This window comes from Rhinatrema bivittatum, chromosome 7, assembly GCF_901001135.1.
Source record: "Rhinatrema bivittatum chromosome 7, aRhiBiv1.1, whole genome shotgun sequence".
Classification (NCBI taxonomy): Eukaryota; Metazoa; Chordata; class Amphibia; order Gymnophiona; family Rhinatrematidae; genus Rhinatrema; species Rhinatrema bivittatum.
Genome location: NC_042621.1, coordinates 140,831,070 through 140,853,483, shown reverse-complemented (window position 1 = coordinate 140,853,483; position 22,414 = coordinate 140,831,070). Strand labels below are relative to the sequence as shown.

Here is a 22,414-nt window from a genome sequence, read left to right as displayed (position 1 = left end):
AGTCGGAGGGTGTACAGAAAAGCAGGTTTTTCTACTTTTCTGTACTGTTGCCCAGTGCCGGCAGAAATTAAAATGTGCGGCTTGGCTGCACATTTTACTTTCTGTATCGCGTGAGAATAACTAATAGGCCCATCAACATGCATTTGCATGTTGCGGGCGCTATTAGTTTGGGGGGGGGGGGGGGATTTGAACACGTGTTTTCGAAAACGCGCATCCAAACCCGGGCTAACAGTGCAAAAGATCAGTAGAAAAAAACCCCCAAAACAACAATACATGCTCAATGACTTTAGCACAAGGAAAATGCAGATATTACAGAGAAAAAAAATCCATTTAACTTGTGTTAAAACAGCTCCTCTACCATTCAAGTTTGCCTCCAAACCACTTCATAAATAAATGTTGGTAAATGTACTTTCTCAGAATCAAATGAAGGTAGGAAAGCAAGAAGCAGAAGACCAATAAATTAAGTCATGAAAGGTGTGGGTCCAGGAGTTCTACATATAGTAGGGGAGGAGCTGGTCCATTTGCAGAAAGACACTGTCGAATGGCAGAGACCAGTGTGCAATCTACAGTCAACTAGCCTACGAGTCCAGGCTCAAGCCTTCACACACACTGCAAGTGTTATCAGGAAAGCACGGGAAGCTAGGGGTGGATAGTGGATGGACAGGCAGCTTCCAAATAACTTAAGGAAATTCATAGTATTAGCACAGGATTGCTCTAGCAAACTGGTTTTTGTCTCACTTAATTTTTTTTTTTTTTTTTAGATAAAATGTGAACATAACTGATGAAGATTATTAAACACAGTTCCACCACTTCACAGTTGAGGAATGCTCTGTGGGTATATTTGGAATGAACTATATACCCTAATTGTAGAACTAGACCACATCACTTCATAACGTCTTATGAGGGTGTCAGTGTTCTGATGTTTTCCTCCTTGGTTTCCTGGCTTAGTTTTTTCTTTTCCTGTTGATTACAATGTGTGAGACTGTTAGCAGGACAGAAGGGGACCCGTCACCTTCAATTAGCAGCTTTTAAAACTGATGCATTCTAAGAAAAGTTGATTTATCCTTTTCAGTGGAATACCATAACATTTTCAGAGCGGCTGCCACCTAACTCAGCAGCTCCCCAAGTAGTCAGTGCCCAGGACAGGTCTGGGCTAATTGGCACCCTATGCAAAAACAAATTGTTGCCACCTTTTGCAGCAACTTTGGCACTGTACTCCCTTCCTTTGACCATGGCAGTGGCTCTGGCACAGTATATCCATCCCTCCCTCCACCCAGCACCAGTATCCCTTCTGTCCTGCTTTTTTCCCCTGCTCACAAAGGCCAATGCAAAAAAGATGCACGTAAAAACAGGTGCTCATAATGAATTCCTGCTTTCCTAACATATGTGCATCCACATCCCCTGTATGCCCGAAGCAATATTTAAATGAAAAAGTGGTGCAGCGTACAAAAAGGGCATGCTGAGGAGAAATGGGTGTTTCTGGCGCTCAAAATTTTGGACACATGGATACCTAAATGGTGTGTTCCTAACAATTACAGAAACCTGCAATGCCTGTTTACCAAAAGGAAAACAATCACCCATGGGGCATGGGATAAACACTGTGGATCCCTAAAGGCTAGAGGGTGGGAATAAATAAATAGAAAAGCTAGGGGGTAACCTGCACGGAGCAATAGTTACTACCTTGGGAAGCTTACTGGGCAGACTAGATGGATCATTTTGGTCTTTTTCTGCTGTCATTACTATGTTACTATGATTTTTTAAATTGTCCTTTAGCTAATCATCAAGCTCCACTTTACTACTCTCTATATACATCTTTTTATTTTTTGTTTTATCCCCAAATAACATTCTTATACTAATTCCTCTAAACAACCCTACTCTATAAGGGGCACATTTATCATACTACAGAGGACCAAATATTTTGTGTTTCTCATGAGCCCTTGACTGAGAGTAAACTTTACTCCACCTCCAGAGCTGAAATTAATTTTCAGGCATAAAAAACTTGTGCGTTGGGCACTCAGCCTTTGGGTGCACTTTCTTGCATTGGTTACATGAATTTAAATGCAATGGATGCTCTCTATGTTTTTGTTAGGTCGTTAGTTTTAGTTGCGCTAATCTCCTTGCTTCGTCGGATGTTATTATTGCACACCTGCAAGTAAAACTGTGTGCTAGGCTGGGGGCATCTTATTGCATCGGCCTGATAGTACCCAACATTTCTCTTCCTCTTCGCTTTCCGGCCCAGTAGCAATGCCCACTCTCTCATCCCCTCCTCTTATCAGCAGGCTGATTCATCACCTACCGTCATACAGAGAAGCCTCCCTCCTTCTGCACTATATTCCCAAGTCTTCTGCCTGCAGACATGATGTGGAAGGGGACTATGGTACTGCTTTGAGCATGGCACTGTGAGGCTGCGGCCCTGTCAATGCGCCATAGTTGGTCACCCTCATCCTAAACCAGGGGTGGGCAAACATTTTACCCAAAGGTTGGGCAAATTGCTTAACACAATCCCCCCCCCCCCACCCCAAAAAAAACAGTGGGCCACATTTGAGGATCTTGCCAACACCAGGGGCTGGAGAGATAGGGTCCCCTTTAAAGCTCCAACTGAGGAGCAGAGGTCCAATTCTCTACCCTCATTCCATTCATATTTAGAACCCATTCTTTTTCAAAAATAATTCAAAGAGGTTCCACAGCCTCCAATTCACACCTCCTCTCGTCTCCATCTTCCTCTCTCCCATTCACTCCAAACCCTGCAGCCCTCTCCTTTCCATCTTTGTTCAACATCTGTCCAGAACTGTCTTCCCTTCCCCTTTTCTCCACTCATCTGGCTAAGGCAGCATAATCCAGCATCTCGGCAGCGGTGCCTCAAACTTCAGGCGGCAGCAGAGGACATAAATACAAGGCAGGATCCTCTAAGCCAAAGTGTGCTTACAGATCCTGCCACGGCCTCTCCCATTTCCTCCAGCCCGGGATTTCTGCTACCTAGGAACCCTGTGCAAGGGACAGGGTGCAGTATGTCCTGTCAGCAGGCTTGGGGATCAGAGGCCCAACACTGAATTTGTATACTTTGTTGCCAGAGCCACTATCAAAATTAGCCTCCCCACCTGGTCCCAGCATTTCTCTAGGGGAGGGAGGGGAGGCACTGCCTGCCCACACCCCACCATGCTTGTGGGGCCAAGGGCCAGCCAGGGCAAAACATGCCTCTCCTTCCTGCCAGCCCTGCAAACAGCTGAACCTTTTTATTTATTTATTATTGCCACAAACCTTGAAGTCAGGCCTACAACGATGGTAACATCAGCTGACATCACAGGGCCAGCAAGGAAGTAGTGCATGGGGGAAAGCCTTCTCTTTTCTGTCCAAATCAGGAGGCAGTTGGGGCAGGGATGGTGAAATAAGCTGCCATGGGGGGTCACACCTGAGGGTGGTTTTGGGCTGCAGACCATAGCTTGTCCACCTCTGTTTTACCTTGAGGGTCAAAACTGGAGATCGGAGGGGGAAGAGGAAGCATTTCTGGAAAGCTTGAGTGGGGATGGAGGATACCCCAGAAACCTAAATAGAAAAACTGGAGGACAGGAGCTCCGCCCACCATGTCTGTAATCTGAAAAAAGCAGTCGCTCCTGGAGTCTATAGAGCCAGCGATGTCCCTTTCAGCAAGAAGTGATATGCTGGAACCGCAGCGGGCAGAGACCTGATGCACACCTCCGAGGGCTGGGTGAACTCTTCCCTCAGGCCATGGTTTATCCACCTCTGTCAGAAAAGGTGCACGTTACTGTCAATAGCAGAAATGGCTCTGAATCAATTCAAAATACAGTTGTCAGATGTGGAATAAACACCCCTTTGTGATTGTAAAACAAGTTTACATTTTCCCATTTCCTAAAGTCAGTCCTGAACTACCCAAGGCATGTTTGTTTGTTTTTCAAAATATAAATGCAGTGATCTGATTGAATTGGAGTCATGTGTGACAATTTCCATTTGTGACAAAATCCATTTTAAACCGTCTCAGCAAGTCATAAAAATATTGCTCATAGAACATTTGTAAATCCAAGTAATTGGCAAAAAAAGCCAATAAAGGGAAAGATACATGGAATATGAAGGCAAAAGTTACATTTCATAAGAATGAAAAGAAAAAGGCGGAAAGGAGATAATGGAATCTATGAATCGTGTTTCCCAACTAATACTAGTGTAGTTTGCATTTCTGCATTGGTTTTCATACATTCACAATTTACAGGACCAACAGCAAGGGATGAATGCATTTCTTGTTAAGGTAAAACTGGATTTAGAAATGCTATTTAATTTCTCAAATGACAATCCAACTTCATAACCATACTGGATGGACTGGGAAGAGTCAATCAAAAACAATCCTCATGTAGCACTGCAATCCATTCTGATCGCATGCAGTACCTGTCACATCCCATATTATAGGTACATCCACACATTTACAAATAAAACGCATTCGTATGCACACAAACAGCAACACCAAATTTAAGGCAGGAGAAACAAGAAATGCACGTAAAAAGGAGATGCTTATAAAAAGATATTTATACCGAGTGTTGGAGGAGTTGGGAGACAGGAGACAGTACAGCAGTCTTACACCAAAAATTGCTTCACAAGACAGCAGTAGAGGTTATGCTGTAACCAAACAACAAGACCTATGGGGGAGCCAGAGCAGGAGTTGTAAAAAAGTTTTACAGAGTCCATAGAAAGAAATGTGCCTACCTGTTGAGGTTTTTTGGTGTTTCACCAGAGTAGCCCAAACCATGGGTTGTCCTTCCTTCCAGACCAAACTCAGGCAGAGGCCGCCTTCCTGTATAATGGCCATATTTACTTATGGTATATTTCTAAACTGAAAAACATAACTAGATCTCTCTTTGCAACACAAGTCAAACAGGCTGAAAACAAGATACAATGAAGTTTGTATGGAGAACTAACCTAAGCTTCACCACCCTCCCCGTAACTTAGAGTAGGCTGTCTGGGCTATTCTGGTGGAAGCCTGAGAAACCTCACCAGCAGGCAGAGAGATGTCCATTCTCAGATGTTCCATGGAGACTAGCCCACGCCATAGCTGCACACTCACCAGGAAGGGACCCACCTGTCAAAAGGTGACAGAAGAGGTCTGAACACCTACACAACAATGCTTGAATGCCTTACTGATATTTAGAATGGAAACTCTGCTCAAGCAGCGGCTAACCTCCCTTTACAGCATGGGCTCTTATCAAGTCCAGAGGGACTAGACCATTATTGAATAGGCCTACTCTACTGATTTTCTTAGTTACCTAGATAGTATGAGCTTCTGACTCCAGATTCAAAGGAATACCCTAATTTTCAAAATGGTTTAGGTTAGCCAGGTACATTTCTAGAGCTCTCCTAATATATGCAGTTTGGCTTCCATAATAGATGACAGACAAACATGATGCTTCTTGCAGGGGTTTCAAAGGGAGAATCTATTAGGGCATTCAAAACTATATTAAGATCCTGATTTGGGGCATGATCTTTTCAGGAAGAATTAATCTTACCCAGTGCTCTCAGGAATGTAACCATTTGGAGGATTACCATATCATACTGCGCTGTTAGAATAAGAAAATTTTAACATACTGCTACTTAAACCCCTTTCAAATCCCTTCTATAGATAACTCAGAATTTAGGGACTATCCAAGTGATGTAGGGGAGAAACCCCTCATAGTACACCCTCTGCCAAACTGGTGGTGCTCTTCCTCAACTGAAGCAGTCCTTTTTCAATAGCCTTTTCATGATGTAATTTTCAACAGAAATAGCACTAGAGCTAGACTACCTTAATTTGAATGGAAGATCAGCCCTTAGAGTAGCAAATCCTCCATCAGAACAAAGAACCTGGCAATGGACAGGGCCACCTCATTTGCACACTAAGGTCAATAAAACCAATTTAGGAGAACAACTATGACTGTACTGTCCTCTAGTACTCTTTTCTAACACACTGGGTACCATAGGGATTGTGGAAAGATATAAACCAATGGGAAATTACATAATATTAAGACATCTGTCACCAAAGCTTTTGAGGCAAGAGCTCTGGTTATGTTCTGTGGCAATTTCCTTTAGGCTCAAGTTGCCATGAGATCTATAACTGGAACTCCCCAAATGCAGGAAATCTGTGAAAATAATTATGCATTGAGAGACCATTTTCCTGTGTGAACTGGCCCTTTTGCTGAGGTAGTTGGCATTTTTGTTCATTTGACCAGAGATGTGTACTGCTGAGAATTCCAAAATATTTTTTGGATCCAGGATAAGATTCCACTTGGTTTTCAATTTAGTATTCTGCTTTTGATGCCTCCCTGTTATATAGGATGGGATGGGAATGGAGAGAAAGGGAGAGAGGAGAGTTGGGCACTGGAGCAAAGTGGGAAACTCTGGTCTATCCTTTGGCAGATTGAATTTTGCTTTTCACCATAAAATGTGAGCATATGGCCTTTGTACAGAAAGTTATCTACTATTCTAGGCTCCCTGCATTATCTCAAACAGGAAGGAAAGCTGACTTGGCCTCATTTTGTATTTTTTCCCATTTTACTAACTGTGCTGTGGCTGACGTCGACCCTGTGCAATCATGGTCTTTGCTACTCTTATTGCTGACCTTATTTGCCCTGTAGCTTCCATTATCTTGTTGATCCCGTCTTGTGCTGGTGATATGACTGCTTGTTGAACATGGCCCCTAGAAATGCTATTTCTCATGCTGTAGAAAGATTGCTTTGGACCAATTTATAACACAATTGAATCTTTACGGTATTGCTAAGGTTATTTATAAATGCTTAGATGCTTATTTATAAATGCTTAGATGCTTGCTCCTATGTTTTTATCACCCAGTTTCCAGGTATGGTAGTATGCCTATTCTCTTATTAATCTGCTATAATGACCACCATTTTTGTGAAGGTTTGGGGGAGCTGAGACTTAGCAAAAATGATAGTGAGATCTTTACTGCAAATCTTGACTTGCAACCCTGATTGGAATATGCAGATATGTATCTTTTAGATCTACTTATGTGAGAAACTTTGTTGCACTGCCCAAATGACTTCTGCTAAAGACTATTTTGAAGGGGTAGATTCTCAAATTGATTTACATATTTCAGGTCTAACACTTTGTGGTCACGCAATGGATTGGGAGCAACGAAGAGAATCAAATTCACATTCCTCATTCTTTGGATGGGGGGGGGGGGGGGGAGGAGATGGACTGGAAATATTGCACTGATTTGCTGTAAAACTAGTCAAGCACGTTTCCATTGCTGCTCTCGAATTTTTGTAGGGTTGATGAAGAATCATTGAGGAATGCAGATGAACCCTTTATCATGTGTCCTATTTCTACTACCTCTAGCACTCGTTTTTCTAATGTTATGTGGAACCCACTTCGAGACAGATTGAAACACTTCCTCCTATTCATAGTTCTATAAAACCAGGACCCCCCTCCCTCTCAGAAGCATGGTCTAGTTTGCTGATTGCTAAGCCTACCCTTCTTGCAGCAGCTGCTGATCCTTTTGATGGGAATGACAAATCTTTACTCCCTAAAGGGTTCTCTTTTTGGAAACCCTGCTTGGTGACAGTGACAAAATTGATTGTCTTGGAGACTGGACAAAAGTTTTGCTAAAACCTACGATTCATGGGGGAAATTTTTCAGGAGGACTTTCATATCTTCCCGTGCTTAATTTGTATTTGCACACTAGTTAATTATTTTATGCTTAATTTGTGTTTTAATTGTAAATTGCCTTGATTTTCAGTCAAGAAAAGCAACCATAAAAATTCAATTAGCTAAACTAGCCTTCAAACGCAGAGTGGCTGAATATAATTTAGACCTTCACACCACTCCTTTTGGCTAAAAATGAAAGATGTTTCCTTTGCCAAGACTGCTATATGATAATGTGGAGTCCCTTATATATTCTATGACTGCTAGAATGGCTAGGACATCTTTCAAGAGATGTACTCTGGATTCCTCAGACCCGACTGATACACTCATACCTGTGCTTAAAATGTCAACATTTTTCTCAACAGCTAAATCTGCCTTATTGACTGTGTCATCCTTTAAATTTGCTATACACCTTCAATAGTGTTTGTCATTACTGCATGCTCAGCTATTGAGGGTGGAGCTTAATGGAGGAAAACTATCTTGGATAAGGAGTGATATCCTACAGCTGCCATATTACTATTTCTGACTAGGACTGTTGAATTGGATATAAGTAGTGGAAAATCTTACTTGGAAAAAATTTTCTGTTTGAAACCTTTCACTTTGCCATTTCTTTGAACGCAGAATGAACAGACAGAGCGCTCAGATGTATATGCAGAGGCCAGAATTGTTACTCTGGCCTGAATGGGGGAAGGATTTATCTTTTGTGGTTTGGAAGATAATGTAGACATTACTACTATTAAAATGGGGCTCAAGCTCATCCTCAAGTGCTGAGGCATATTTACCTCTGCCTACAACTCCTACTCTAACAATTTTAACTCCAAAAACTAGAGTTCAATGACCTCATTATAATGCTTTGCAAAGGATGATTTTCCTAGTTCAGATTATGATTTATACAGGTGTTCAGTTTTCCTTTTATAATTCCCTGAGATCTTTTTTCTGTTCTTGATCTTTTTAGCTTGTTCGCTCTCTGCTGGCTTTTCTAGGCCCATTTCTGTCACCTTAAAGGAAAAGATTCAGCTTACCAGCTCACTTTGCTCTAAACAATGGAAACCTGTCACTACTCCGGTTGCCCTGGTCTTCTGCTGTCTTGTCCCTCACAGTGGAGGCCTGCTGCTACTGTGATAGATCCTCAGCTGCAGCTGGAGTTGGGGGCTGCTATCATGGTGGTCCCTCGGAGGTTTCCTTTGCTCTTCTGAGTGGAATTCTGCCATTATTTTGGTGGCCCCGCTGCAACAGATGCTGTTCGTTGGAAGAGAGGCCAGCTGCTACTATATAAGCACTTTGGAGGCAGCCAGGGATTTCTGGCACATGCAGATAAAGGGCTTGCCTGCGATGTTGACCAAATGCAAACGTGAAAACTCACCATGTGCTGCTTCAGTCTGGTGCTGGGTCAGGATATCCTCCTAATGCCACAACTACAGACTGAATCTGGCCTCCAGAACCCAGGAGACCTATACAGGAATAGAAAAAGGAAAGGCAAGCCCTTCTGCTATCACAGCAGCTGTCAATTTCCTAAAAACGTTTGTGAACCATCTTCAGACATATTCCATCTATACCTAGCTGGAGAGAGAACAAAAGAAAACTGAGGCAGAGGAAGTAAACATGCCCTTTATACAGGAAAGAGATCTCTGCCTAAATTTTGGTTTCTCATGGATGGGAGGATAATCCACTGTCTGTGGCTATTCTCAATGGAACATCAGAGAAAAATACCCTAAATATCTTTGAAACTCTTGCTTAATAAACCATAGAGCTGACTGCCCAAGGTCAAAGAGGCGGGGGTCTAACAATGCAGTGGCAACTAAAATCCATGTCAATTCTGGAATTATCTGCTCCCTTCCCATCTCCACTACCACCCCCACAAAACAAAACTTAAAAAACCCTAATTAATGGAATATACTGAGATGCAACTGAATTACAGCTTTTGCCTGAGACCATACATACAAGAATGCATTGGACCATGAATTATGCCAGACTGGTCTGTCAGTGCTGCATCTCACCTACATGTCTCCATTTCCTGCTCTGAGCACAGAAAAATATTTTACTATCCATGAGGAGATAGCCCTCCCTCTCCAAAAAAAAAAGCAAAAAAATAAATAGAATCCACCATTCAAACTGTGGCATGGGCATGTGCTCAGCACCTATAAATTAGGTAACTTCAATCCAATACCAAAAATATATGCAAAACAGCATTTTATATCATCCATAGTATTCAATGGAGGATAATTTCAGCTGCAAGGACCAGATTTATTTTAGTTTGAATCTGCCTGAACTGCTGCAGGTAAAGGAAGAAAGTTTCAAGAACGTAGAAGGCAGAGAAGGATTAAATGATAGCAAGAGCACACCTCTGACTCCATAACTTTCAAAGCACACATCTCTGTGACGATCGGGCCTTAGCTCCCATTTAGTAACTCTTCCTGCAGAGTAAAGCAGCAAAAAAGGAGATGCTTCCATTTCCCCTGATCCCCCTTCTTTTACGTGACAGCTGTATCATTTCTACACACAGATGCAGGGAACACTATACTTGCATTGGGGTAGTTCATGGATTCCCAAACATTCTGCAGGACTGTGTGTAATGGCTCCACTCACTGTCCTCCTCCTAGCCCCACAGATTCCATCAGGAAAAAAAGGTCTCCCCTCCGAGGAGTTTCTGTCACGGTAGCAGACGTGGCGATAATTGTCCAACCAGCCCATACAAACCTCTTATGCAATAAGAAGTCACTCAGGAGTCTCTGGGAAGAAGCTTGCAATTACCAGGAAAACAAACAAAAAAAAAAGAACCTCCAGACAGTGCAAGAAACTTTCTTTTGGAACATTCTGCAACAACCATAATACACTTATTCCTGAGGTCATGGTAATCTGCAGTCCTCCTATGGCACCTCCTTTCCCCTCCGTCTCCTCTCTCTTACAATACACTACGGAAATGAAGATAACAGGCAGAGGCATTGCCAATGAAATCAGCCCAGCCTGCTGTAGTTAACATCACTAGCTCAGCATGCTCGGCAGTAGTGGCTCTTCCAAACTGAAAACTCTCCATTCATTTCTTTTAAAACTTTTATTCAATAATATATAGACTTTTTTTTCCTTTTAACTAGAATAATATAACTGTCCATCATGCCATTTATGTCCCCTCTCCCCCAATATGGAGTTTGTGACCAGCTAATAAACAAGTTATATGCTGAGGGGTACCAAGGAGAGCAAAGGTAAGGGGGAGAGGGAGAAAGTAATATTAACCAACATCCATTTTTGCATACCCTTCACATTTTTTTTTATCCATGCTTTTCTGGGTCAGGACGAGGTCAACTGGAAGTCGAAGGCATTTTTTTTTTTTATGAACCTTTTACATTCAGAAGAAAAGTTTGTATTGTTTTGGGGTTCGGTTGTGAGGCTGCTTGGGCCAATCTGGATCCTACACTCCTGTCCCGCCACGCACAACAGGATCTGTCCATCGCCCGAGATCTCTCTACGCACACTGATTTGGTTCTGGTTCTGCTTGTGAAAAACTGGTAAGAACAGCATCGGACCTGAGAAAGAAAAGGAGAAGGATGGGAGAAGGGATAGAGGGAGAAGAAGAAAAACGAAAGGTGAAAATAAATGTCACCCAAAGATGATTTAATCATTTACATTAATTCTTCAAAAAATAATTAGGAATATGGAAAGCAAAAAACTTGTGAAAGCTGAGGTCACTGGAAATAGTGAGGGCTTTATTATAGGGCCCAATTGTGTCATTGAACATCTTTGGAATAACTGGCACAGTGCTAGCCTGCGTGTCATTATACCTTAGCATCAGGATGCAACAAATCCAAATTGACTCTAACCTCCTCACTGATGCCACTGAGCTCTGAGTGCCTCAATAATCGGCACTCTCTGCTGCATTATTTAACTTTTACCTAACCCCCACTATGCCACACCCTAAATAACCTCAGACTGCACTATAAAATCGATGCGGACGATATTCAATTCTTTTTTCCGCTGAAGGAAAATGTGCCCTGATGGAATCTTTCAACAACTGTCTTACAACAATCCAAAAATGGCTACATGATAATAAATTAGCGCTCAACACACTGAAAACAGAAATCATTGTGTTATCACGCTATCAAATCGCCGACACCCCCCAACCACATCAATTTTTTTTATTTCCAACCCATCCCCCAAAGTGTACGGAATTTGGGAGTCACTATTGACCTGTCTCTCCATGTGAAACCATATAAGAAATATCACTAACTCCTCATTCTACAAACTGCGTTTGCTACATCATCTTAAGCCCTCTCTCGAATATTCGGATTTCAGGTCCGTCCTTCAATCCCTACTATTCTCAGAGATAGACTACTGTGACTCTCTAACAAGCCTACCTCTATACGCCACCCATCCATTAGAGATCATATAAAACTCAGCAGCAAGACTCCTTTACTAGCATTCCCATGCAAGACCACATCTCTCCTATAATCAAATCTCATCATGGGCTCCCTATCTCCTACCGAATAGAATATACGCTGGCTATGATCATTCACTCCTCGATCCATAAACTCCCCAAGGCTTTCCTCTACAATAAAAATCCATACCCGTGCCTGACAGCTCAGATAACTAACCAAATGCTACTAGATGCTCCACCTACAAAACACACATTTCAAGGAAACCAGATAATGTGCATTCTTCTCTGCTTGACCAATCCTATGGAACAGCTTACCAAAGGCAATAAGATGCCTACAAGAAAAAGCTTTCTTCAAAAAAAGCCCTAAAAACTTTCCTCTTCAAGAGAGCATTCCCTAGCCAAGACGACAATGGACCACCCCCAACTGGTCCCCCTGCAGGAAATACCACCTAGTCTTCTACTCCTTTCACCTATGACCACTAGGGGGCATTCCATGAAGTTAGCAAGTAGCACATTTAAGACTAATCGGAGAAAATTCTCTCACACTCAACGCACAATTAAGCTCTGGAATTTGTTGCCAGAGGATGTGGTTAGTGCAGTTAGTGTAGTAGGGTTCAAAAAATGTTTGGGATGGGTTCTTGGAGGAGAAGTCCATTAACTGCTATTAATCAAGTTTACTTAGGGAACAGCCATTGCTATTAATTGCATCAGTAGCATAGGATCTTCTTGGTGTTTGGGTACTTGTCAGATTCTTGTGGCCTGGTTTGGCCTCTGTTGGAAACAGGATGCTGGGCTTGATGGACCCTTGGTCTGACCCAGCATGGCAATTTCTTATGACCCTCTGGCACAACTACTCTCTCTCCTCGATGCTTGTCCTTTTTGCCCCTCCCTAAAATTTTGCATCACCTGCCTCCTTCTCTTCTGTCTATATATATTTATGATATTGTACCCCACTCTGAATGTAGGAACCGTGGGTAATGTAGAGATTACTTACCTGATAATCTCGTTTTCCTTAGTGTATGCAGATGGACTCAAAACAAGTGGGTATAGTGTGCTCGTGCTAGCAGTTGGAGACGGATCTGACGTCAGCACGGGTACATATACCCCTGCAGGAAGTGCAGCAATTCAGTAATCTTCCTTGCAAAAGCTGTAGCTGACCGATCGATTAAATGAACATGATTACCCTGACCGATTGATAGTAGCTGGAGACAGCCAGTGTTCTCAACCGGAAGGCGTCGACACCAGACAGGGTGGATGGCCTATTATAAGAAAAACATGGCTTACCTGAGTCGGTGAATCCCCATGTATGCCAGCAGCTGGGCGGGATGCTGAGTCCATCTGCATACACTAAGGAAAACGAGATTATCAGGTAAGTAATCTCTACATTTCCTAGCATGTAGCAGATGGACTCAAAACAAGTGGGATGTACAAAAGCTACTCCCGGACTGGGTGGGAGGCTGCCCGAGGTCCGTTCAGGATTGCCCTCGCAAATGCTGTGTCCTCCCTGGCCTGGACATCCAGACGATAGAATCTGGAGAAGGTATGGAGGGAGGACCACGTCGCCGCTCTACATATTTCTGCAGGCGACAGCATCCTAGTTTCTGCCCAAAAGGCCGCTTGCGCTCTGGTAGAGTGAGCCTTGACCCGTAGAGGCGGTGGTTTTCCTGCTTCTACGTAGGCTGCCTTGATAACTTCTTTGATCCAGCGGGCGATGGTTGCCCGTGAGGCCGCTTCCCCTTGCTTCTTCCTGCTGTGAAGGATGAACAGGTGGTCCCGTCTTTCGTACTGCTTCTGACATTTCCAGGTATCTGGACAGCAGCCTGCCGATGTTGAGATGGCATAGTATTTGACCTTCTTCAGACTTCTTCAAACCTTCCGTGGTAGGCAAGGATATGGTTTGGTTGAGGTGGAATTGTGAGACTACTTTGGGTAAGAAGGGTAAAGAAGGACCTTGCGAAGATGGATAGCCTCTGGAGTGATTCTGAGAAACTGATCACGGCAGGACAGTGCTTGTAGCTCTGAGATGCGGCGTGCTGAGCATACCGCCAGCAGGAACACCATCTTCAAGGTTAACAAACGGAGGGACAGGCCTCAGAGGGGTCTGAAGGCGTGTCCCGCTAGGAATTCCAAGACTAGGTTGAGGTTCCACAGGGGAACTGGCCACTTCAGTGGTGGGCGAATGTGTTTGACTCCTTTCAGGAAACGTGAAATGTCTGGGTGTGTGGCGATGCTGTTGCTGTCACTCCGGGGACCGTAGCAGGATAGCGCTGCCACTTGAACCTTGATGGAATTGAGGGACAGACCCTCCTGAAGGCCATCTTGCAGGAAATCCAAAATGATAGGGATCTTAGCGGCATGTGGATTGGTGCCGTGAGTTTCGCACCAGGCTTCAAATATTCTCCAGATCCTTATATATGTTAACAAGCCGTTAAGCCCGTTAAAACGGGCTACATCCCTCTGTCTCTCACCTCCCCCTCATTCTCTCTCCCTCACTCTTCACCACCCCCCTCCCCCACCCACTCCTCTCCACCCTCCCTCTCCTCTCACTCAGTCCCTCCCTCCCTCTCTCCCCCCTCTCCCTCACTCCCTCCCACTCAGTCCCCCCTCTCTCTCCCTCCCACTCACTCAGTCCCCCCTCTCCCTCCCACTCAGTCCCCCTCTCCCTCCCACTCAGTCCCCCTCTCCCTCCCTCCCACTCACTCAGTCCCCCTCTCCCTCCCTCCCTCCCACTCAGTCCCTCCCTTCACCCGCCTCCATTTCCTTCCGACGCCGTACTCGCAACTCCTCGCAGCCCACACCCACCTCCATTTCCTCCCGGCGCCGTAAGCGCGACTTCCCGCAACCCTCACCCGGCTCCATTAACTCCTCCCGCTCCTGCCGGCAGATCTCGGGGGGGGGGGGGGGGGTGTCACTCCCACACGCGCGGCAGTGACCCCCCCCCCCCGAGATCTGCCGGCAGATCTGGGGAGGAGAAGTAGCGGCGCCGCTGCTTCTCCTCCCGCTCCTGCGGCCCCACCGCCATTTTTTTTTCTGACCGACGTCCTTGCCCGCACATGCGCAGTACAGCGCAGCTCTACTGCGCATTTGCGGGCCGTCGGTCACAGGCCATTTATAAGGTAGATGATGTGGAGAACTTGCATGCTCGGAGGAGTGTATCTATTACCGGCCCCGGGTATCCTCTTCTCTTCAGTCTAGCCCTCTCAATGGCCAGACCGTAAGAGAGAATTGAGCTGGATCCTCGTGGAGGATGGGACCTTGCCGCAGCAGGTCCCTGTGTGGAGGCAGGGGGAAATGGAGCCCCTGCCAGTAGTCTTCTCATGTCTGCGTACCAGGGTCTTCTTGGCCAGTCCGGGGCCACTAGAAGAACTAGGCCTCTGTGCCGCTGAATCTTGTGTTTAAGGGTGCCCAGCAGTGGCCATGGAGGGAAGTCATAGAGCAGGATCCCCTGAGGCCATGGCTGTACCAGGGCGTCGATCTCCTGGGATAGCTGATCCTGCCTGCGGCTGAAATATCTGGGTACTTGAGCGTTGGACCTGTCTGCTAGTAGGTCCATGCCCGGCATCCCCCACTGATCCACAATCATCTGGAAAGCTGTGGGCGACAGCTGCCATTCCCCTGGATTTAGGCTTTCTCTGCTGAGGAAGTCTGCCGTGGTGTTGTCCTTCCCGGCGATGTGGACGGCGGAGATGTCCTGGAGATTTGCTTCCGCCCAAGTCATCAGGGGGGCTATTTCTAGGGATACCTGTTGGCTTCTGGTTCCGCCCTGTCGGTTGATGTATGCCACTGTGGTGGCGTTGTCCGACATCACTCTGACCGCTCTGTTTCGAAGTCTGTGGGCAAATCGCAGGCATGCTAGCCTGACTGCCCGTGCCTCTAGTCGGTTGATGTTCCACCTCGATTCTACTCTGTTCCACCGCCCTTGGGCAGTGAGTTCTTCGCAGTGCGCTCCCCATCCGTTTAGGCTGGCATCTGTAGTGAGCAGGGTCCAAGGTTGGGGAGGACATTCTTGACCCCCGGCTCATGTGGCCGGGCTGCAACCACCACCGCATCTGAGTCCGCACTCTGGCTGGGAGAGGTAGGTGTACGGTGTAGTTCTGTGATCGTGGGCTCCACCGAGATAGGAGGGCGCGCATTGTAATGGTCTCATATGATCCCGCGCCCATGGTATCACCTCCAGCGTGGATGCCATAAGGCCGAGGACCTGTAGGTAATCCCAAGCTGTGGGCCGGGTGGCGCTCAGCAGGGCCTGCAGACAATTCCGGAGCTTTGCTCTCCTCTTGGCGGTCAGGCTGACCTTGTCTTCCTGGGTGTCGAATCGGACTCCTAGGTATTCCAGCGACTGAGAAGGCTGTAGGGAACTCTTGTTCAAGTTTACTACCCATCCTAGGCTTTCCAGAAGAGATATAACTCTGTTGGTTGCCTGGTGGTTCTCCTCCGGGGACTTTGCCCTGATCAGCCAATCATCCAGGTAGGGATGGACAAGGATCCCTTCCTTCCTGAGTGACGCCGCTACTACTACTATGACCTTGGTAAAGGTTCGCGGCGCGGTGGCTAACCCGAAGGGTAAAGCTCGGAACTGGAAGTGTTGATTCAGGACTTTGAAGCGTAAATAGCGCTGGTGATCCCGATGGATTGGGATATGCAAGTAGGCTTCCGACAGATCTAGGGATGTGAGAAACTCCCCTGGCTGTACTGCATTCTTGACAGACCGCAGGGTTTCCATGCGAAAGCTGGGGACCTGTAGGTGTCGGTTGATTGACTTGTGGTCCAGGACGGGCCTGAAAGTTCCCTCCTTCTTGGGTACTATGAAATAAATGGAATAATGCCCAGAATTTTCCTCCCATGCAGGCACTGGGATTATGGCTTTTAGGGATAGGAGCCTCTGCAAGGTAACCTCTAGTGCCGCCCTCTTGAAGGGTGAACACGGAGATTCCACAAACTTGTCCGGCGGGAGCCGAAGAAAGTCCAGGTAATATCCTTCTCGGATGATGGCGAGGACCCACTGGTCCGAGGTAATCTTGACCCACCTGCGGTAGAAGAGGGTTAGCCTGCCCCCTATGGCTGCTACCCCCGGATGGGTCGGCTGCGGCCGGGACCAGAACCCGAGCCGGATCTCCTCTTGTTGTGCTTAGTCCGAAAGGACTGGTTCCTGGCCTGAGAACGAGGTGCTTGGTAGCGAGCCCTGTAAGGGTTGAAGCGCTGAGAGTTTCTACCTCTGGATGGTCTGGGAAAAGGACGCCGGCTCCCCCTTGGCCTGTCTTCTGGTAGACGGGGTAATGGAGAGGCGCCCCATTTATTGGCCAGTTTCTTGAGGTCGCTGCCGAACAGGAGGGATCCCTTAAAGGGCATCTCGTGAGACGTGTCTTGGAGGAGTCGGCCGACCAATTACGTAGCCAGAGCTGTCTCCTGGCTGCCACTGAGGATGACACACCCTTGGCTGCCGTACGGACTAGGTCGGAGGTAGCGTCAGTGAGGAACGAGAGAGCTGATTCCATCTCTTCTCCCGGGGTGTTGTTCCTAGCCTGTGATAAACAGGAACGCGTCACCATGGTGCAGCAGGTCGCAATTCGTAGGGACATGGCTGCCACCTCAAAGGCTTGCTTCAGCTTGGCGTCCATGCGCCGGTCCGTGTGTATCCTGAGGGCCGTCCCCCCTTCCACCGGAATGGTGGTGCACTTCACAATTGCACTAACTATGGCGTCTACCTGAGGGCACGCCAGCATCTCCTTAGTTGCCGGGTCTAAGGGGTACATGCCAGACAGGGCCCGACCCCCTTTGAATGAGGCCTCCGGCGCATTCCATTCCAGATCGATTAGCTGCTGTGCTGCTTGTAGGAGGGGAAAATGGTGAGCCATTTGGCGCAGGCCCTCTAACAGGGGGTTCATTTTAGGTTCCCCTGGGGTGTCATGGCCTGGGAGAGCCAGTTCCGACAGGCATTAAGAGATCAGGCCTGGGAGATCCTCCTTCAGAAAGAAGCGCCTCATGGTCCGATATGGTTCAATCCCCGAGGGGCTAGTCGTCTTCTTCAGGGCAATCTGTATCCCCATAAGTGGGGGTTCCGGGTGGCGAGTGGCCGTGCCTAGGCCTTGAGGGTCCAGGGGCCGGGTCATCCGGTACGTATGGACCCGTTCGGGGAGCAGACTGCATTGTGACAAAGGCATGAATCCCCTTGAATAATTCCACCCAGGAGAGCGAAGCAGGATCGGGCCTTAGGGGTACCAGGTCTCTCGGGTTCCCTGGCAGCTCACCGCTGCCTGCTAGGTCCGGGGTGTTCCCTGAGGCACTGGCAAGTACGCTGGGCTGCGACCAGGCCTGGCCTGGAACTCCCAGGGCCTCTTCACATTGGGCACATAGGGAGTCTGCTTCCTTGCTCTGTGTGGCTCTGAGGTTGCATGCAGAGCAGAGGCTTATGCCTGATACTGGAGGTGCCGGCTCCGCTGACGCATGGGCTCTCTTACGCTCCATCTCGTCTGTTAATTCAGCTAGAGTCTGCGCTTTGTAATGTGCGCGAAAGATGTGCACCTACCAATGTGCGCTTATCCACGTGCGCCTGTCCACGTGCGCTTATCGTATTAACGTGCGCCTATCAACTGGCGCCTAGGAACATGTGCCTATGAACGTACGCCTATCAGCGGGTGCCTATGAACGTGCGCCTATGAACGTGCGCTCAGCACCGGCGCCTATCAAGCAACGGGCGCCTATCAAGCAACGGGCGCTTATCAAGCAACGGGCGCCTAGCAACGGGCGCCTAGCAACGGGCTATCAATGTGCGCCTAGCAACGGGCTATCAATGTGCGCCTCGAGCAGGCAGGCAAAATGGCGACCCCCTTGGCGGGTTGCCACGTAGGCAGACTCTGCTACTCCTCGCTTCCTCTGAGACCAGCAAGTAAAGATGTACGCCTTGTCTTCAGCGCTTCCCGGCTGGGACCCAGGCGGTCTCTGGCTGCGGGGGGAGAGGGTAAGTACCGTCACTGCCGCGCTCGAGGAGGTGCACCTGCTGCCTCTAGGCCGCGCCCGAACTAGTCTCGCTCGGGGCCCAAGTCCACGCCGGGACCGAGGCTGCCTCTATGCCGCGCCTGAGCCCTTCTCACTCGGGGGCTAGGTCCCTGCCGCGAACCGGCCACCGGACCGAGACTCTTACCTCCGAGGGACCACGGAAATCACCTCGGGAAACTCAACTGGGGGAGGGACCGAATGGTATCACCACAGGAGTGCGGGGCTCGTCTTCAAGTAGGTGTCTTCTAAGAATTTAGTCGTTAGAATTTGGAAAAATGCTCAGCGAGCGTGAGGTAGCTCCAAACTGCTTCGGAGACGGAAATTACTGAATTGCTGTACTTCCTGCGGGGGTATATGTACTCGTGCTTACGTCAGATCCATCTCCAACTGCTAGCACAAGCACACTATACCCACTTGTTTTGAGTCCATCTGCTACACACTAGGAAATAAGTGCTTTTTAAATTAAAAAAAAAATAAGATCTGGGAAAAACTGTGGAAAAAGGCCCTAAACAGTTTCCAAATCAGTGCAGGCTGTAATAAAAAAGCTCATGTTTGGGGGGAGTAGGAAAAGTACCTTTGTGCCTTCAAAACAAAATGAAGAGGGACCAGGAAAAACCCACAAAGACAATGAACAGTCCCATAATGAATGGAGCAATGAGAAAGCTAAAATCAGTGTGATCCTTGTACAGGATTTATGGGAAAGATCAGCATAGCAGTCTGAATTATTTCATTCAAAAGTAAGATCTTTCAAAAATGAAAAACGCCATCATCTGCCCCCACTCCAGAATGAGAAAGTAGAAGTAATAAGCCCTGTCCCCTCAATATCTGCCTGTGATCTGATCTCCATGTAACAAACTCTCAGATCAGGGGTGGCCCTCAAGAGCCACAAACAGGTCTGGCTTTCAAGATATCCACAATGAATATGCATGAGATAGATTTGTATATGGAGGCAGGGCATGCAGATTTAGCTTGTGCATATTCATTGTGGATATCCTCCAAAACCAAGCCTGTTTGTAGCTCGAGGACCAGAGTGATAGATGGAACTGCAGCAGAACAGATAGCTCAGACAAATTCTAGATAGAGTTTTCTGAATCTATCTGCCAGTTTTACACTACATTACCATTCGGTGAATGTGGTTAAAAAGCTCAGGGTGGCTCGGTCTGTAATGACTTTGCTGAACAGTGAGCATGCAGAAAACTATCTAGAATTTGTCTGAGCTATTTGTTCTGCTGCAGTTTTGTCTATCACCAGAGGATAACTCTGGTCCTCATGAGCTAGGGTTGCACAATTTATCTATTGTGTGTCCCTTTTAGCGCACCACTTCATTTGAGCATCCCAGGTTGGATGCATGTTTTTTGCATGAATGATATTGCATCAGCCCCATATTTTGCTCCTCACTCTGAGGTTTCAGGCAGTTGTGTGTAATAATTTTGTTTAAATCTATATTTTCAGTCTGAACTTCAGCAAATATGTCTTTCTTAGTATTTAACAATGAATATGTGTGGATAGCTGTGGATTTTAAAAAGCTAAATGAATAAATAAAAGATTTCATGGAAATAGAAAATTTTTAGTGTGGGACCATGAGGAAGAACTGTATGGTTTAAGAATTCCACCTGGAATGAAATTGCTTTTCTGAGCATGGCTTGGGGTGCTTCAGTACTTAACACCAGCACTGGGCTGGCGTTCGTTTTTGAGGGTTAAAAGTGCACTTTGGGTGCACATTTTTATCTTCTTAAATCGGGGGTACTAGCTAATAGCCTCATCAGCATGGCATTTGCATGTGAACAGTGCTATTATCTACGTGCCAGTATGGACGTGCGTTTTGGATGCGCTAATCCTGATATTGCATTGGGCATATGTCTAGCACATCCAAAACACATGGCCAACCACATGTTTTAGCGGCACGCTGAGTCAGCACTCAATATTGCATTGGCCTCTATGATATTAAAAACATTGTTACATAAATATACAGTTGTGCCATTATCAACAATCATATATAGTAAAAATGTAAGTCAGAAGGGAAGATCCCTCAATTAAAAGCTTTTGCTCAATTTTTTTTTAACTTTTCAACAAATTATCCATTTACACAATAACGCATTATCCATTTACATAGCAAATCAAGGTGACTGGTTTCTGCCCAGTGACCCCCCCCCCCCCCCCCCGTCACAAAGCAATAATATCCCCACTAACAGAATGACCCTCCCTCCCCCCCACACAAGGCTACATTCCGCGAATCATCTTAATCTTGACTGCACTACATATAACATCAAATCTTTATGGAGTCACATTGTAATCTAGTCCTCAAAAGTCATTAAGAATCTCACTATGGACCCTATATGGTAATGAATGTAGGTAGGAGTCCCATATTTGTAAAAAGACTTTCTGGACAAATTAGATTTTTCAACATATTTCTCAAAGACACACATCACTTAACTGGTTTCTCCACTGAGTTATGTGTCAGCGAGTCTTCCCATAGTCAAAATTGCTATACAGCTTTCTTTGCCAACTATAAGGCCTTGCGTATCCAGAGCTTCAAAAATTTCTGTCCAATGGCAATGCTTGTCATGTTATCAAAAAGAATTGCCTTCGTTTGAAGAGGAAGCATTACTTTTGTGATCTTATATACATATGCAACAACCTGCTTCCAAAACTGGTTAATACAAGTACATTCCCAAAATTACTTAAGAATAAGACATGCCATGCTGGGTCACAACAAGGGTCCATCAAGCCCAGGATCCTGTTACCAACAGTGGCCAATCCAAGTCACAAGTTTCTGGCAAGTACCCAAACACTGAACAGATCCCAAGCTCCTATTCCTTATTAATAGCAGTTTATGGACTTCGACTTTAGGAAATGATCCAAACCTTTTTTAAACCCAGTTACACTAAATGCCGTAAGCACATCCTCTGGCTATGAATTCCAGAACTTAAATTATGCATTGAGTGAAACAATTTTGATTTGCTTTAAATGAGCTACTTGCTAACTTCATGAAGTATCCCCTAGTCCTTTTATTATCAGAGAATACATAACATTTACATTGACCTGTGAGTCCTTTTATGATTTTGTAGACCTCTGTCATATCCCTCCTCAGCCGTCTCTTCTCCAAGCTGAATAGCCCTAACCTCTTTAGTCTTTCCTCATAGGGCAGCCGTTCCATCCCCTTTATCATTTTGGTTGCCCTTCTCTGTACCTTCTCCATCGCAACTATATCTTTTTTAAGATGCGGCGACCAGAATTGTACACAGTATTCAAGGTGCAGTCCCACCACGGAGCGGATATTTTTCCCTATATGCATCACTGATGTCCCAAAGTACCTAGGCAGAGCTTGCATTTCACACACCACTCTGAATCTCAGTTTCTTAGTATGTGCTAATTTCTATGGTATATAATATCTCAGAAATATATCCTGCATTT

General features: G+C 46.1%; 1 protein-coding gene across 3 annotated transcripts in view; it reads right to left on the bottom strand.

The window, feature by feature from the left end:
* Positions 1-4,515: 4,515 nt before the first annotated feature.
* Positions 4,516-22,414, bottom strand: part of CSNK2A2 (casein kinase 2 alpha 2) — a 255,941-nt gene continuing 238,042 nt past the window's right edge. For all 3 annotated transcript variants that reach the window (XM_029609255.1, XM_029609253.1, XM_029609254.1), the window contains one exon: positions 4,516-11,156. The gene's annotated coding sequence lies outside the window, so the exon portion shown is untranslated. The remainder of the gene's footprint in view (positions 11,157-22,414) is intronic.